Source organism: Lepus europaeus, chromosome 13 (assembly GCF_033115175.1).
Source record: "Lepus europaeus isolate LE1 chromosome 13, mLepTim1.pri, whole genome shotgun sequence".
In the NCBI taxonomy this organism is placed as follows: domain Eukaryota; kingdom Metazoa; phylum Chordata; class Mammalia; order Lagomorpha; family Leporidae; genus Lepus; species Lepus europaeus.
This window is the reverse complement of record NC_084839.1, coordinates 69,346,614-69,363,266: the sequence shown is the minus strand read 5'-3', so window position 1 is coordinate 69,363,266 and position 16,653 is coordinate 69,346,614.

Genomic DNA, 16,653 nt, shown 5'->3' with positions numbered 1-16,653 from the left:
CTGCGGCCGGTGTACCACGCTGATCCGATGGCAGGAGCCAGGTGCTTCTCCTGGTCTCCCATGGGGTGCAGGGCCCAAGCACTTGGGCCATCCTCCACTGCACTCCTGGGCCATAGCAGAGAGCTGGCCTGGAAGAGGGGCAACCAGGACAGAATCCAGCGCCCCGACCGGGACTAGAACCCGGTGTGCCGGCGCCGCAAGGTGGAGGATTAGCCTATTGAGCTGTGGTGCCGGCCTATACTACTGAAATCTTTATAAACCACAAGACAGGGCTCAAATTCCCTGTCTCCTGTGTTCTTCAAAAGAATTTATTAACTAGTCAACATCATCTACTAACAAGTCAACACCATTTATTTATCAACAATGTATCACTATCTCCATGATTTGAAATGTCCCTCTGTCTATCTCTGCTCTTTTCCTACCCACCACCTGATAATTTTAAATATAGCTTTAGGGTTTATTATCTTCACTGTTTTTCTGGTATCTTCACTCTTCTTCAAGCATTTCTTTTTTGAAAAAATATTTATTTATTTATTTGAAAGGCAGAGTTAGAAAGAGAGCAAGAGAGGCAGAAAGATCTCCCATAGTCTGGGTATTTCCCCAATTGGCTGCAACAGCTGGGGCTGAGCCAGGCTAAAGCCACGAGCCTGGTTCTCCCATGTGGGTGGCAGGAGCTGATATACTTGGGTCTTCTGCTTCTTTCCCAGGCACATCAGCAGGAGGCTGGATTGGAAGTGAAGCACCTGGGACTGGAACTGACACTCAAATGGGATGTTGGCATTGCAGGGGACAGCTTAACCCGCTTTGCCACAATGCCAGCCCCTCAAACAATTCTTGGTTATTGTTCTCATTTATTCTCCCAGAAAAACTAAAATCATTTTGTGAGATTCTTTCATCCCATCCTTTGAGAAAGTTGAGATTCTAAATGGAATTTACATATTAATTTAGACCATGTTTATATTTTTACATTATTGGACATAATAGTTCTTTCCACTTGTTCAAAAGTTTATGCTCCTGAACAACATCTCAGAGTTTACATCATAGGGATCCTATACAGTTCGGAGATCACTTTGAAACCTAATCAGCCTGTGAAGTAAAAAGACACTTGTCCTTTTCCCACCATCCCTTGGGGATGACCCCAACCCAGGAGGAAACAGGTTATACCCCTCTCCACTTTCCAAGTGTCCTGAGCCTTGGGCTGGCTGGGGAGGTCCCCAGGATCAGGGCTCCCATGATGCCCTCTCTCCCGCCTCCACACCAATCGTCCCTGGCAAGCAGTGGGTTGTGATTCCCCAGATCCCTGTCCACATCCTGGGAGACAGGAGAAGCCGGGGGTGGTGCTGATAGGGGGAGGGGGCCTGACATGCTTTACAACTGTCGTTGGCAGCCTCCCCACTGGATGGTCCTCTTAAACTCTACGCTCAGGCCTGCTTACTGGGAGGGTAGCTTTGAAATGAAAGCAGGACCCTTCCCCGTTTTGTGATTAGCGACTGTGGTTCCCTGGGAAAGGCTTTAACCTGTAGGGACTCAGTCAAGTCAGTGCTGTTAGAACCCTTTGCCTACCTTTTCAGGGAAGACAAGGACAATACTTAGGGCCAGCGCTGTGGCATAGTGGGTAAAGCAGCCGCGTGCAGTGCCGGCATCCCATATGGGCACCGGTTCAAGTCCCAGCTGCTCCTCTTCCAATCCAGTTCTCTGCTATGGCCTGGGAAAGCAGAAGATGGCCCAAGTCCTTGGGCCCCTGCACCCACATGGGAGACTGGGAAGAAGCTCCTGACTCCTGGCTTCAGATCAGCCCAGCTCTGGCCATTGTGGCCAATTGGGGAATGAACCAGCAGATGGAAGACCTCTCTCTCTCTCTTTCTCTCTCTCTCTCTCCCTGCCTCTCCTTCTCTCTGTGTGTAACTCTTTCAAGTAAATAAATAAATCTTTAAAAAAAAATACAAGGATGTTCCCTGGAACACAGTCCCCAAAGGATCTGGAGCAAACCACTGGACTAAGGCCTCATCATTATTACTGTTATTGATAATTGTCATTTACTGAGTTATGCATTACTTTATTTAGTCGTGGCATTCTTTGCATTTTAAATTGTTGAGGAGTTTGAGATCAGAGAGGGGAAGTAATGTATTGAATTCACACAGCCGGTGAACGAGGAAGCAAGGAATTTATCCCGAGTCAGTGTAGCGCCAGAGCCCGTCTACACACTCTGCCTCCCCAGGGCTGAGGCAGAAACCTCTACCTGCCACTGGGTGTGAGCTGTTGGCGTCATCACTTGTAGAGTTTGAAGGGGAGGTGCTGATGCAATGGCATAATACAAATTAGAATCCATTTTCATTTCAAAATGCTCCTGCACGTGAGCGCTGTACTTTTCCTACCTGTGGTTTAAGAAGAATTCTTGGGTAGCCAAAATCATCAAAATCAAGTGAAAAAACTGAAAAACCGAAACAGGAAGAGCCCACTCAGGAACTCATAAAAGTTAGAACTTAGGGGACATTGTTCACTGTCTCAAAAGTACTTTATTTCACTAATATGCTGGGGTGAGAACTGCCTCTGGCTGCTAGCTCTCCCAGCAAGGGCAGCCTCCAGAAGAGTTGTTTTGGTTACCCTGGCAAGTGAGTCTGTGTGAGGCCAAACAACGGATCAACACTGAGGAAGGCCACTTCCTCCGGCTCTCACACAACAAGGTCAAGTGCCCCAAGTCTTGTAAATACGAGGCCAGTCTCCGACTAGAACTCAATTATGACCTTTCATAATTATGCAAGCAATTTCCAAATTTGAGCTGCAAACAGCACCCATAGAGGACTTTTTGCTTCTAGAGTTGTTAATGCTTCTCTGGAACTCTGGGCTCCAATCCTCAGTTTAATTGATTTGTGTATTTTATAATTTTTTTTCACTCTATGCACTTAGCTCCGTGTGACCAGACCCAGAGTTTATTTTGTCTTGAATAAGAACAAACTATGCCCCACCCCCACTAGTTCAAATGAAAGCCCTACTTGTTCACTGATCATTCCACACAGATTTTATGGTAGCTCCTTAACAAACAGCAAATTGGGCTTCTCAGGTCAGCATTTGACCCAAGGAAGAGATGGAATTTGGACATTTCTATCACAGGTAATGGCCATAGTTTTTGTCTGATGGTGGTGAGAAAAATATCAAATCATTTGCAGTTTTATTGACGTTTCCCTAGTTCTGGGTCAATGGCAGATTGACTGCTGCTCTGCTTCATAGGTCAGAGTGGTGGGAGCAGCTTTCTGGAGGTCTGATCCAGCCTGAGCTCTGACACCAAGGACGTTTCCACTCATTAAAATGAAAGTCAGAAACTGTCTTGGGATGAGCTGATTCATAGCCCCTGCTATTAAAAAAAGAGAGAGGGAGTTTTCTTTTTCTTCACTCTAATGCCATGGCTTTAGTTTCTTATACAAGGAATGGTCTGCATATACAGCAGACCCTACTAATTAATTTGGGACAGAAAGTCTCCAGGCAGAAACTCCAGTGTTCAAGTTATTACCCTGAACGTATTCATTCCCACGCTATTCCTAAGTTCGTAAGTAAGGACACGATCACATTGTCCAAAACATGACTCCCCAAATATGCTTACGTAGCCATCCTTTGTGGTTCCTGCCGATCCCTTCTCCACTGTAAAGAGGAATCCATGTGGTCAAGGGCCATACGATCTGTTAGCCCAACTTGACGGCTAGGTTCAAATAGGACAAAGATAGGTTGAAAGTTGAGAGCCTTGGATCTTCCTCAGCCACCAATAAAGAATGGCAGCTGCACTCTAGAAACTTGCCAAAGTTTCCAATTCCAAGTTCACTGTCAGTAAATATTTATTAATATGTCTCTGAAGAGAAACTCAGACTTGTTTAAAAATCCATGCAGTTCATCTGAGTTTGCAGATATGACAAAAGCTATCCCTGTGTTAAGCCAGGGTAGAAGACAACTCAGTGTCTGAGCTGGGCCGTTGCCCACCCCCAACCCACACCTACCCAAGTCCCAGTAGAACTGTGCTATACTTGTACTATAGGTTGTGCTTTAGTGAGACTCCACCATTTTTACAGAAAAACGAAATCCCTCTACTTGATGTTCAGGTTTCTTAAACAAATTATTTACGACGCCATATGTCATATGGCTCACAAATGGCAGGAATGTAGGTAACTGTGGTTTGCTGTTTCTGCTTTACTAGCAAATCCATTTTGTTGCATACTTGATTTCTACATTCCTTTCCCCTTGTGTCCTACTCACTCTTTGCAATATTTTACATATCCCGAAAATCTGTCTGAAATTCCTTCTAAATGTATCCAGAGCCTACCTTTCAAGTCTTATAGGACATGGCACTTAGAAAGTATGTGGTGGGGCCAGTACTGTGGCATAGTGAGTAAAGCCACCGCCTGCAGTGCCTGCATCCCATATGGGCATTGGTTTGAGTCCCAGCTGCTCCACTTCCAATCCAGCTCTCTGCTATGGCCTGGGAAAGCAGTAGAAGACAGGCAAAGTTCTTGGGCCCCTGCACCCATGTGGGAGACCTGGAAGAAGCTCCTGGTTCCTGGCTTCGGATTGGCTCAGCTCTGGTGGTTGCAGCCAATTGGGGAGTGAATCAGTGGATGGAAGACCCCCCCCCCCTCTCTCTGTGTAACTCTTTCAAACGAAACAATAAATCTTAAAAATAAAATGTTTGTGATAACTCCGTTTGCCTTAAATAGTTACAGAAGTTTACATCCTCTGTTAATGCTTTTGTGAAGTAAGTTAAAGGAGCTTTCTGTATTTAACACGTTAGTGTTTCAGTTTTTTTTTTTTTTTTTTTTTTTTTTTACTTTTGACAGGCAGAGCGGACAGTGAGAGAGAGAGACAGAGAGAAAGGTCTTCCTTTTGCCATTGGTTCACCCTCCAATGGCTGCCGCGGCTGGCGCACCTTGCTGAGCCGAAGGCAGGAGCCAGGTGCTTCTCCTGGTCTCCCATGGGGTGCAGGGCCCAAGCACCTGGGCCATCCTCCACTGCACTCCCGGGCCACAGCAGAGAGCTGGCCTGGATGAGGGGCAACCAGGACAGAACCCGGCAACCCGACCGGGACTAGAACCTGATGTGCCGGCGCCGCTAGGTGGAGAATTAGCCTGTTGAGCCACGGCGCCGGCCAAGTGTTTCAGTTTTATAAGTGAAGGTTTTATTTTAAAAACCAGTGGGGGCCGGCGCCGTGGCTCAACAGGCTAATCCTCCACCTTGTGGTGCCAGCACACCGGGTTCTAGTCCCGGTTGGGGCACCGGATTCTATCCCGGTTGCCCCTCTTCCAGGCCAGCTCTCTGCTGTGGCCAGGGAGTGCAGTGGAGGATGGCCCAAGTGCTTGGGCCCTGCACCCCATGGGAGACCAGGAGAAGCACCTGGCTCCTGCCATCGGATCAGCACGTTGTGCGGGCAGCAGTGCACCAGCCGCAGCGGCCATTGGAGGGTGAACCAACGGCAAAAGGAAGACCTTTCTCTCTGTCTCTCTCTCTCTCACTGTCCACTCTGCCTGTCAAAAGTTAAAAAAAAAAAAAAAAAAAAACAGTGGGAAAGAGTGTTTTTTTTTTTTTTTTTTTTTGTATGTCTGGATCCTTCAGGCATTATGTCTGAATTAAGCTGAATGTAGACAAATAAAGACAAAGAAAACTGCAAACGAAAGAAAGAAAGGAAGGAAGGAAGGAAGGAAGGAAGGAAGGAAGGAATGAAGGAAGGAAGGAAGGAAGGAAGGAAGGAAGGAAATGTTATTTGTTGAATGAATTAAAAGTGGAGTATAAATGACTATAATGAAAGCATTAATTTCTCCCTCACTTGGGTTCCCTCAACACTTACAGTTGTACTTCTCCTGGGTACACCTGTCACAAGAACAGGACTCTCCTCTCTTGCCCCATTCCCCCTCCTTGAGGACAAGGAGCATAGTGTCTACGTCTTGCATACTTTGAGCAGAACAGCACTCTACACACAGTGGGTGCTCAGCAAATGCAAGCCGAGTAAATGACCCCCGGCCTGGATGTGTGATCAAACTTTTCAGGAGTGAGAGGGTTACCTCCCCAGTACTGTTATTATCTAAAGCCAATAGCACGTGGTGTCCTCATTTTTATTTAACTAGCATATTCACCTTGGGTCATGCTATGATGGTAGTGGTGATGACAGGCCCTAGCTTTTTATCCTAGGCACCTGCCATAGACACCTGTTGTCTTTGCCTGCCCAGCATCTACTTCCCTGTCAACTACTAATGCCACCATGATTGTTCCTTGGAAATGAAAACTCCCCATTTTCAGTGTCTATGTCTGAGATGTGGTATAGATACATGAAGCTGGCCCCGCCAATCAGAGCATTCCATTCCAGTGATTTTAGCCCAAGGATGAATAATGGCCAAAGCTTGACCCAACAACTCAATTTTAGCACTTGTGTTGGAACAGTTGGACCCAGAAGATCTCTTTTTTCAGCTGGATTTACAAAGACAATAGATATCAACCTGTCCTGTCAAAGTTACCCCACTGGAAAATCCTAATTAATGAAAAAAACATTAAACATGTGTGAGCCAAGAGCTGAATACAAAGTGAGTCTTGATGACAGTGGACATTGGAAAGAGCTGTGCTTGAACACTGGTTTTAATTAAATTTTCTGTGAGTGTCAGTGCAACGAAAAGGGTTCAAACCCACACAAGATTCTGTTCTTATTACGGGGCCTCTTTCTGGATCAGCTGCAGCCTCGAGAGTCACAAACAGAGGCCTTGTGCTGATGGAGCAACACTGGCACTGGGAACTAAAATCTTCGTGTGAACTCATCCAGATTCTATCATGATTCAATTCAAAACTCCTAAGTCCTGGGGAAAGCATAGCACACGAGGCTGGGTGAGAGAAGTTTCAGACACAGGTAAGTGTGATGAGCTGGGCACTCAAAGTTTTTCGAGGAGGCAGTGAGGACAGTGTTGCAGAGGGTATGGGCTTGATATTTACAGAATTGTGCTTTGGTGTGATGCCATCTACCTGTTGCAAGGCAAAGTGAGGTGAAGAGGAGGCTGCTGAGGGTGAGGACGTTAACTGCAGGGAATGACAGGAACGTCTAAGCATAGACTTACTTCCTTTCATCTAGGCGTCTCCCGTGGTCCACCAATAAATAACCCATTATGATTTGTGCAACACAAGCAACAATGTACATTTCCACTCGGACCCAGAGGAAAACAGGAAGAACAGGGGACACTTGCGGGAGTTCTTCACTGGACGAAGGTGAAGTAACCCTCTCCTAGGAACCCATCACCGAGATCTGTGAAGCCCACCTGGAGATCCAACACGGCTTCAGCCCACGAGAGCAGAAATTCTCTCTTCTTAGGTCACTTCTTTCTGGGTTCTCCACCCTCCAGGACTTATCCAAAGATCTCTGCGAGCTCCTGCAGGCAAGGTTTATGTTGAATGGGTTCCAGCAGTGAGGTCACCCTCGTGGGAAGTTTCCATATATGACAAGTCTCTGCTGTGGCATCCAGGAGCTTTCCCAAGGCCCTTTCACTGATGCTGTCCAAGAACAAGGTCTTGGCTGGATTCCCACACTACCAGGGCAATGGAGTGTTGTCCCTTTTGTCTAATTGTAAGAGCAATACATGTCCTCTGTAGTATACTTGGAAATTTTAAAACCATTGAAGGGAAACAAAAGAGCAGTTAGACCATTAAGCCCATCATCTACAGATACCTAATACACTATTAATATTTCATTTTACTGTTTTCTGATAGTTGTTCTGAATACACATATCTATGTGTTTGTTAGGAAGGCAGTATTGCAGTGCACTTATCAACATGGGCTTGGAAGTCTGACACCACAGCTTTAGAGTTCTGCGGCCTTGAGCAATTTAAACTTCTTAAATCTTAATTTCTTCAACAATAAATTTGCTAATTCTTAATATAGTCCTCAGCCCCTAATGTGTTTTAATTTACAGGTTTATAGTAAGAGACATATGGAAAAATAAAATTTATCACAGTATTCTCCTTCCATTTTTTAATGTTAGTTCATGCATTCTAGATTAATTTTAAATTAACTTTAAATTTACTTTTCAAGTAAAACCATGAGATTAAAATTTAAATTTTTGCATTAAAGAAGAATAAAGTGTACATCTTCCCTTCATGGGATATAGTGTGTCTTTCTTTCCATTTATTTTTTTCATGCCCCTCTGCAAATCTTAGTAGTTTTCTTTACATGAGCCTTGCACATTTCCTGTTAACTTTGTTCCAAGGTTTCATCTCTCAATCAATTATCTATTCGACTGACTGATTAACAGATAGATATAGATACAGAGATACAGATTCAGCTGGGCTGGGCCACAGTCTGGAGCCAGGAACTCAGCCCAGCTCTCCTGTTTGGGTGGTAGAAACTCAGTTACTTGAGCCACCACTGCCTCTCACAGGCTGCACTGGCAGGACACTGAAATCAGGAGTTGGAGCGGGGAATCAAACCCAAGCCCTCCATTTAATATGGGATGTGGACATCTGAATTCGCATCTTAACTAAGCCAAACACCTGCCCCAGTTACTTCATATTTAAAAAAAAAAACTTTTGGAAAAAAGATTTATTTATTTATTTGAGAGGCAGAGTAACAGGGAGAGAGAGAGAGACAAGAAACAGATTTTCAATCCTCTGGTTCACTTCCCAAATGCCTGTGACAGCTGCAGTTGGGCCAGGTTGAAGCCAAGAGCCAGGAACCACATCAGGATCTCCCACTTGAGCAGCAGGGACCCAAATACTTGAGTCATCATCTGCTGCCTTCCCAGGCACATTAGCAGGAAGCTGGATCAGAAGTGGAGGAGCTGGGCCTCAAATCAGCACTCAGATAGAGGACATGGGCGACCCAGTTGGTGGCTTGACCTCCTGCTCCGCAGTGGCCTCCTGGCTTGGTATTTGTAGTTGCTAGAATGAGTGAGACTATTTTCTTTTCTAATCACAACCAGCTATTGCCTATACTGGAAAGCTATTTTCAATGTTTTAAATGTATCATTTAGTGGACAAACTCACAGCTCTCTCTTACTAGGTCTAGCTATTTTTCAGAATTGATTATCTTCAGATTTCTAGGTAGAATTTTAGACAGTTTGCAGCCAAACTTGTATCTTTTCCAAAAGCATACTCTTTATTCTGCCTCATTACAGTGACTAATTATCCCTTCAGGATGCTGTTCAATAATAGCTGTTAGAATGAATCTATCTTGTCTTTGACAACATAATTAGCTTATTGAAAATGATGCTCAGGGGTGGTTTCTGTGGCATAGTAGGTTAAGCCTCCACCTGCAGCGCCTACATTCCTTATGGGCGCCAGTTCATATCCCGGCTGCTCCTCTTCTGATCCAGCTGTTTATGGTCCGAGAAAGCAGTGGAAGATGGCCCAAGCCCTTGGGTCCCTGCACCTATGTGTGAGACCTGGAAGAAGCTTCTGGCTCCTGGCTTCAGATAAGCTCAGCCCTGGCTGTTGTGGCCATTTGGGGAGTAGACCAGTGGCTGGAAGATATCTCTGTTTCTCCCTCTCTCTGTAACTCTGCCTCTCAAGTAAATAAATCTTAAAAAAAAAAAAAAGAAAAAAAAAAAAAGAAAAAAGAAAATGATGCTGAGTGTTGCAGCAGAAGATATATTTTATCAGGTATATTAAGCTTCTTTCTTTCCTAATTTATTAGTAGAGTTTAAAAAAATAATAAAATAAGGGGCCAGCATTGTGGCGTAGGGGGTTAAGCTGCTGCCTGCAGTGCCAGCATCCCTTATGGGTGCTGGTTTGAGACCCAGCTGCTCCACTTCTGATCCAGCTCTCTGCTATGACCTGGGAAAGCAGTAGAAGATGGCCCAAGTCCTTGGACCCCTGTACCCATGTGAGAGACCCAGAGGAAGCTCCTGGCTCCGAATCAGCTCAGCACAGCTCCGGCCATTGCAGCCAATTGGAGAGTGAACCAGCAGATGGAAGACCTCTCTCTCTCTCTCTCTCTACCTCTCCTTCTCTCCCTATAACTCTTTCAAATAAATAAATAAATTTTTAAAAAAGATTTATTTATTTATTTGAAGGCAGAGTTACAGAGAGGCAGAGAGGCAGAGAGAGAGAGAGAGAGAGAGAGAGAGGGAGGATATCTTCCATCCGCTTTGTTCACTCCCCAGTTTGCAGCAACGGCCAGAGCTGTGCCAATCCAAAGCCAGGAGCCAGGAGCTTCTTCTGGGTTTCCCATGTGGGTGCAAGGGGCCAAGGACCTGGGCCATCTTCTACTGCTTTTCCAGGCCATAGCAGAGAGCTGGAGTGGAAGTGGAGCAGCCAGGTATCAAACCAGCACCCATATGGGATGCCAGCACTGCAGGTGACAGCCTTACCCGCTACACCACAGCACTGGCCCCATAAATAAATCTTTTAAAATAGTTACATTAGTAAACTTTGTTGTTTGTTACCATAATCAAATGTCAGGGGCTGACATTGTGGCTCAGCAGCTTGTGATATCAGCATCCCGTATCAGCATCGCAATTCCAGTCCTAGCTGCTGTGTTTCTGATCCAGCTCCCTGGAGATGCACCTGGGAAGGCAGCAGATGATGGCCCAAGTGCTTGGGACCTGGCCACCCATGTGGGAGACCCATATGGGGTTCCTGGCTACAGGTTTGAGCGTGATCCAGCAGATGAAAGATTCTCTCTCTCTGATGCCTTTCAAATAAATAAATAAATCTTTTAAAATAAATGGCACAAGAATTCTGTTCCTTGAAAGTTTAAAAAACCTCGCTCATGAAAGCATGTGGAGGGGCAGATGCTTGGCCTAGGAGTTATGATATGCAGAGTCTTGGGTTTGGTACCTAGCTCTAGCTCCTGACTCTGGCTTCTTGAAAATGCACATCCCGGGAGGCAGTGGCGATGGCTCAGGCAATTGGGTCCCTGCCACATATGTGGGAGACTTGGATTGCATTCCTAGCTCCCAGCTCCAATTCTGGCCCAGCCTAGGCTGTGGTGGGCATTTGCACAGTGACCCAGCAAATGGGGGAGCTTTCTTTCTTCATCTCTGCTTCTCAAATGTATTAGTGACATTATAATAAAAGCATGTGGATATAATGCTTGCACACGTTCTTCTGTGTCTTCATTGATTATTGTCTGGGAAATCTCCCACTTGTTGAGTTTGGTGTCATTCTCATACACAATTAAATCGTGCACTTGTCTTATCCCTTTGCTCATTTCTAATTTTGGACAAATGTTTCTTTTTCTTCTTTGGCTACTTTATTGCTTTTTTAAAGAATGACACTATAAATTTATCTACCTATTTTCAAATTAGTTTCTACTTTAATATTTACTTCTTTCCTCATACTTTTCCTGGTATTTTTTTTTTCTAATTTGAGTCCAATGTTTAAAACATGTTTTTTTTTTTTAATTTAAAAATTGTATTTACTTAGAAGCATCCAGAATGTCAACAAAATGGCTGCAACTTTTTTTTTTGCAGTTACAAAGTGGTATTTAGTTAACAGAACCACAATGATTTCATACAAGCTACATCAGAGACAGCTGAAGATGAAAAACTCCCATCCCCATACATAACTGATTGGTGTGTGCACCAACAAGAATCTGCTGTAAATTTCCATGCTAATTTACAACCCCCAGCCCCATCCCCAGTGTGCCAGGCCAGGTTAGTGGCTGCTGAAAATACCACCAGGACGGGGCTCTCCAAAGACACACTCGCTAGTGTGTTTACTCTACAGAAAGACACTGTACAGTTTGTAAACAAATCTGGTGCAGCCTGACAGTTCAACTTAGTTCTGTAAAAAGAGTGAGTAGTGTATGGGGGGTTGAAGGCTTCATAGGCAAGGAAAAATCTGTGCCGGAATCAGATTAGTCATCATCATCATCTTCCTCCTCCTCCTCCTCTTTCTTCTTGCTCTTTCCAGCCTTGGTGGCTCCTGTGTCTGCTGCGCCAGGCTTTCCTGAGGCTCGGGATGCAGCGATCCCCTGCACACCCTTGTCCCCCAGCGTAGCCCCTCCTTCCAGCAGGCTACTTGTCACCTGCAGCAGTGCCATTCCGCCCTGCGCCCAGGTTCATTGTGATGTCACCAAAGGATAGGCTGGGGAGCTCTTTTTTGATTTGGGGTCGATACTCAGAACAGAACAAGAAGGCGGCTGAAGGAGGTCTCCTGGGTACACTGGGATCCTTGGACTTCTTTTTGTTTCCCTTCAGGAGGGATCGAGGTCTTTACCTCTCTCTCGTAGTGAGCCTCATCTGCCTTTGCCAGGTCTTCACACGTCCCCTTCTCTTTAGTAGACGTGGTCTCTGCCTCTCTGAGCACTTCTTAGAAAACGCTGAGAAGTGGATGGGAGCCTCTGGGTGCTGCTGCTTAGGCTCCTCCCAGCAAGTCTGCACAAAGAACGCACATGATGACATTCTGCCGCTCGGCGTCTTAGGATCCCCTGTGCCCATGGTTAGTTATTTTCCCTCGGCAAGGCACAAAGTTGCTCAGTGCCCATCTGGCTCTCACTTGTCCCTGCACTGTCCCCTGTGGAGCTCAATGTATTGCAATGACTGTGAGAGCAGGGGCCAGACACAGCCTCTGTTAATCCATATTTTTCATTCTTCATTGTTAATTAAAGCATTTATACTTCTCAATTTGTTTCTCTGTACAATTTTTAGAAATTCCAGAGGTTTTAATTTGTGATGTTGCATCATAATTCATCTCTAAATAAAAGGTAACTGGCTGTTTATGAAGGTATGTCACAAAGTTCATGAAAAAAATGAACTTAAAAGATCAGTTTTTTGGTGCAAAAAAAATTGACATGCATGCATAGATCCAAGAGTATACATTTCTTCTTTTTTCTTTTCTTTTTAAGATTTTATCTATTTATTTGAGAGATAGAGTTACAGAGAGATGGAGAGACAGAGAGAGAGGTCTTTCATCTGGTGGTTCATTTCCCAAATGGCTGCAACGGCCAGAGCTGGATCCAAACCCAGGAGCCAGGAGTTTTCTCCAGGTCTCCCACATGGGTGCAGGGACCCAAGGACTTGGGCCATCCTCCACTGCCTTCCCAGGGCACAGCAGAGAGCTGGATCAGAAGCGGAACAGCTGGGACTTGAACAAGTGTCCATACAGGATGCTGACGCCGCAGGTGGTGGTCCCATCTGCCACGCCACAGTGCTGAACCCTCAATAATACACATTTGTATAAGCTTTTCTGAAGACCCCTTATATGTAGTTTGTGTTGTGTTACCTGCTTTCATCTTACCTTCCAAGAGGTCATCTTCCATGATGAACTTGTTAATTTTTAAGTTGTACAATCTTTAAATCATCATTCAAAACACGTGCACATTGATTTCTGTTGCCAAAAAAGCTGCCTCACCATTTACTAGCTGGATGACTTTGGACATGTCTGCGCATTCATCCACGTCTCAGTGTGTGTCAGCCAATATTCTGGGCCTGACGGTACATGGCGAACAAGACAAAGTTGCTGTTCCCAAGGAGAATCCTTTGGATACACACACTAGAAACAAACAAACAGGATGATTTTGGCTAGTGATGGTGCCAGGCAGACAGTCAAGGTGATATGACAGTGACAGGGTTGTCAGGAAAGGCCTCTGCTATGGCCCATTCCCATGGATTTATCTTGGGACTTAGCCCAGAAAACTCTTCCGAGCCACTTGGTGTCTCTGACCTCCTGTAACTCATTGCCTTCCTTGGTTTCTGCGTAAGATGGCGGTGCCCCATCTCTTGGTCTCCTCCCGTCTCTCTGCCCTGCCCATTTCAGCCTTCTTTGCAGGCACATCTCCTTCCGGTCACCCCTCAGAGGAGCCTGTGATGCAGATCCGCCATCTATCCTGGCAGCTAGAACTCAAGCCTAGGAACGATGATGAGTCAAGGGTTGGATGGCTTCTCACAGGTAGGGGTAAAGCATCTGAAACCTTGGAACACCCATCCAGCTGGTTTCCTAACATGATTCAACACCAAGGACATCATTTCAAGGAAATGCTATGCAATAAGGAGGTGCTAAGTGGAGTGAAAGGCACTTAACACCGGGCATAAAGTAAACATGGTCCCAACCATAATAGAATGTACATGAGCATTCAGAGATGTGACTCACATAGGATGAAAAGAAAATGCCGCAAAACAGCAAAAACAAACAAACAAGAAACAGCAAACTGTGGGAAAGCGGCTATAAATGTCATTGGAATTCCAGGAGAGGAGGCCCTCAGAGTTAATATGTCAGTGAGAGAAGGAAATAAAGGAGATAGAACTTAAACCAAGTCCCAAAGGAAGCAGATCTGAACACTTAAGGACACAAGAGCCCAGGGTTGGGCAGGGCCACAGGCTGGGTGCTGGGCCTAACAGGTTCAGTGGGTGATTCTGGGTACATTTGATAAGCCTAAGCTCCCACTTCTAACCTCAAGTAGGCTAAGATTAAACAAAAATCGAACCTTGGATTAAGGGGTAAAGACTTCAGCAAAGAGGATCAAAGTTATTTTTTTCTTCAAAGAAGTAGTTGGAACAGCAAAAGTGGGAGGCTCAAACAACAGTGAGGTGCAGGGGCCGGTGTTGTGCCCTAGCAGGCTAAGCTGCATTCTGCAATGCTGGCAGCCCGCATGAATGCCATTTCAAGTCCAGCTGCTCCATTTCTGAGCCCACCTCCGATCCAGCTCCCTGCTAATGTACCTAGGAAAGCTGCAGGAGATGGTCCAAGTGCTTGGGCCCCTGCCACTCAAGTGGGAGACCCAGATGGTCTTCCAGTCTTAGTCCAACCTCAGCCATTGTGGCCATTTGAAGAGTGCTCTGTAACTCTGCCTTTAAAATAAATTAAAGAGTGAGGTGGAGCCAAAGGGAAAAAGGCATGGTGTTATCTTGCTAGGTCCTGGCTGTGCTCTGGGCCTTAGCAACAATGCATAGAGACTTGGAATGGTTCTTGTTGCTCTTCAGGGCCTGTTTTCAGCTCAGAACATTAGGGAATATCAGACAGAGATTTGGAGCTGAGGTCCAACTAGCAACACAAAGGTGGTACAAGGGCTCAGTAGCTGGAAGCAACAGCCCCTCAACTTGAACATTTCAAGAGATACAGATAACAATTCATGGAGCCAGTACTGTGGCATAACAGGTAAGGCTGCTGCCTGCAACATGGGCATCCCACTTGGTGCCGATTTGAGTCCTGGCTGCTCCACTTCCCAACAGTCCCCTGCTATCGTGCCTGGGAAAGCAACAGAGGATGGTCCAAGTGCTTGGCCCTGGCACCCATGTGGGAGACCCAGAGGAATCTCCTGGCTCCAGACAGGCCCAGCTCTAGCCATTGCCACAATTTGAGGAGTGAAACAGCAGATGAAGATCTCTCTTGGTCTCTGCCTCCTTCCCTCTCTATAACTCTGCCTTTCAAATAAATAAATAAATCTTTAAAAAAATAACAAATCCTTTAAATCTTTACAGCATCTTTCAAAGTTTCCAGTCTTTATTTGCATATGAATGCCATTCTATCCTTATTTGAGGTAGATTTATTAGATCTATCCCATTTTTAAGATTTTTATAGAAGTTTGCAAAGTTAAGTGACTTGCTGGTGAATGAGCAGCTGAGTCTAGCAATAAAGACTTAAAAAAACCTTTTATTGGTTGATTTATTTGAAATGCACAAAGAGAAAAAGAGAGATCTTCTATTTCCACCTGCTGGTTCACTCCCCAAATGCCTATAACAGCCAAGGTTGGGCCAGACCAGTCAGGAGCTTGGAACTCCATCTGAGTCTCCTATGTGGGTGGTGGGTACCCAATTGCTTGAGTCACCAGCTGCTACCTCCAGGGTGTGCATTAGCAGAAAACTGGAATTGGGAGCAGAGCCAGACTCAGAGCCAGGCCATCCGATATGGGATGTAGGCATAGCAAGCAGCCTCTTACTAGCTGTGCCAAATGACCACCGCCAGCAAAGCGCTAAATATTCAATCTGGCACTTCCTCTAGTGAGGATAACCTTCCAATGATCCCAATCTGAACAGACCTTCTCAGTGCCCCCACACTCAGCTCCTCATAAGAGAGCAGCCTTGACTTAGCAGTCCCACTCTGGCTCATGTGCTTGAACAATTCTGGGAAAACTGGCCCCCAACCGAGGGTGGGTTAAAACTCCAGGAAGTACAATACCAAAACCTGACAAACTATTTCCTAGGGAACGATATCTGGTCGGGTCCTAAAACTGCCTTATCCAAATCCACTTGAAAGATACCAAAAGTTGTCTGAGATTCTTCATTACTACCCTCATTAAAACATTGTTCTCAGTGGGCTCCATTCCTCCCAGTTCCTCCATGAAACATTTCTCCTTCCACTGGGGTAGCTGAAACCCGTAAGCAGCCATCTGTAGTCAAAGAGGGATAGGCACTTAGGGTTTTAGATTCTATGGCACTAAAAGGAAAGTTGAAACTTGCCTCTCAAGCAAGAAATATCTACCAAGATACTGGCCCCACCAGGGAGTGCCTTTTAAGATGTCTGGTGCACAAGAGAACATTTATAAAGGCCTAAGAAGTTCTTCTTCCTCAATGGCCCCCTGTAAGCAGGAGAATGTGGGACCATCGGACAACCCCAGCCCAGCCCTGATCCCCAGAAAAGTAGCTCTTCCACGGTCTGCCATCTGGCCAGAGGCACTGGAGGCTGACTGGAATACACGAAGACATTGTCTCTGTCTCCTTCCTTGGCCTAGACTACCAAGCGTGGTACTGTGCATCCTGGAAG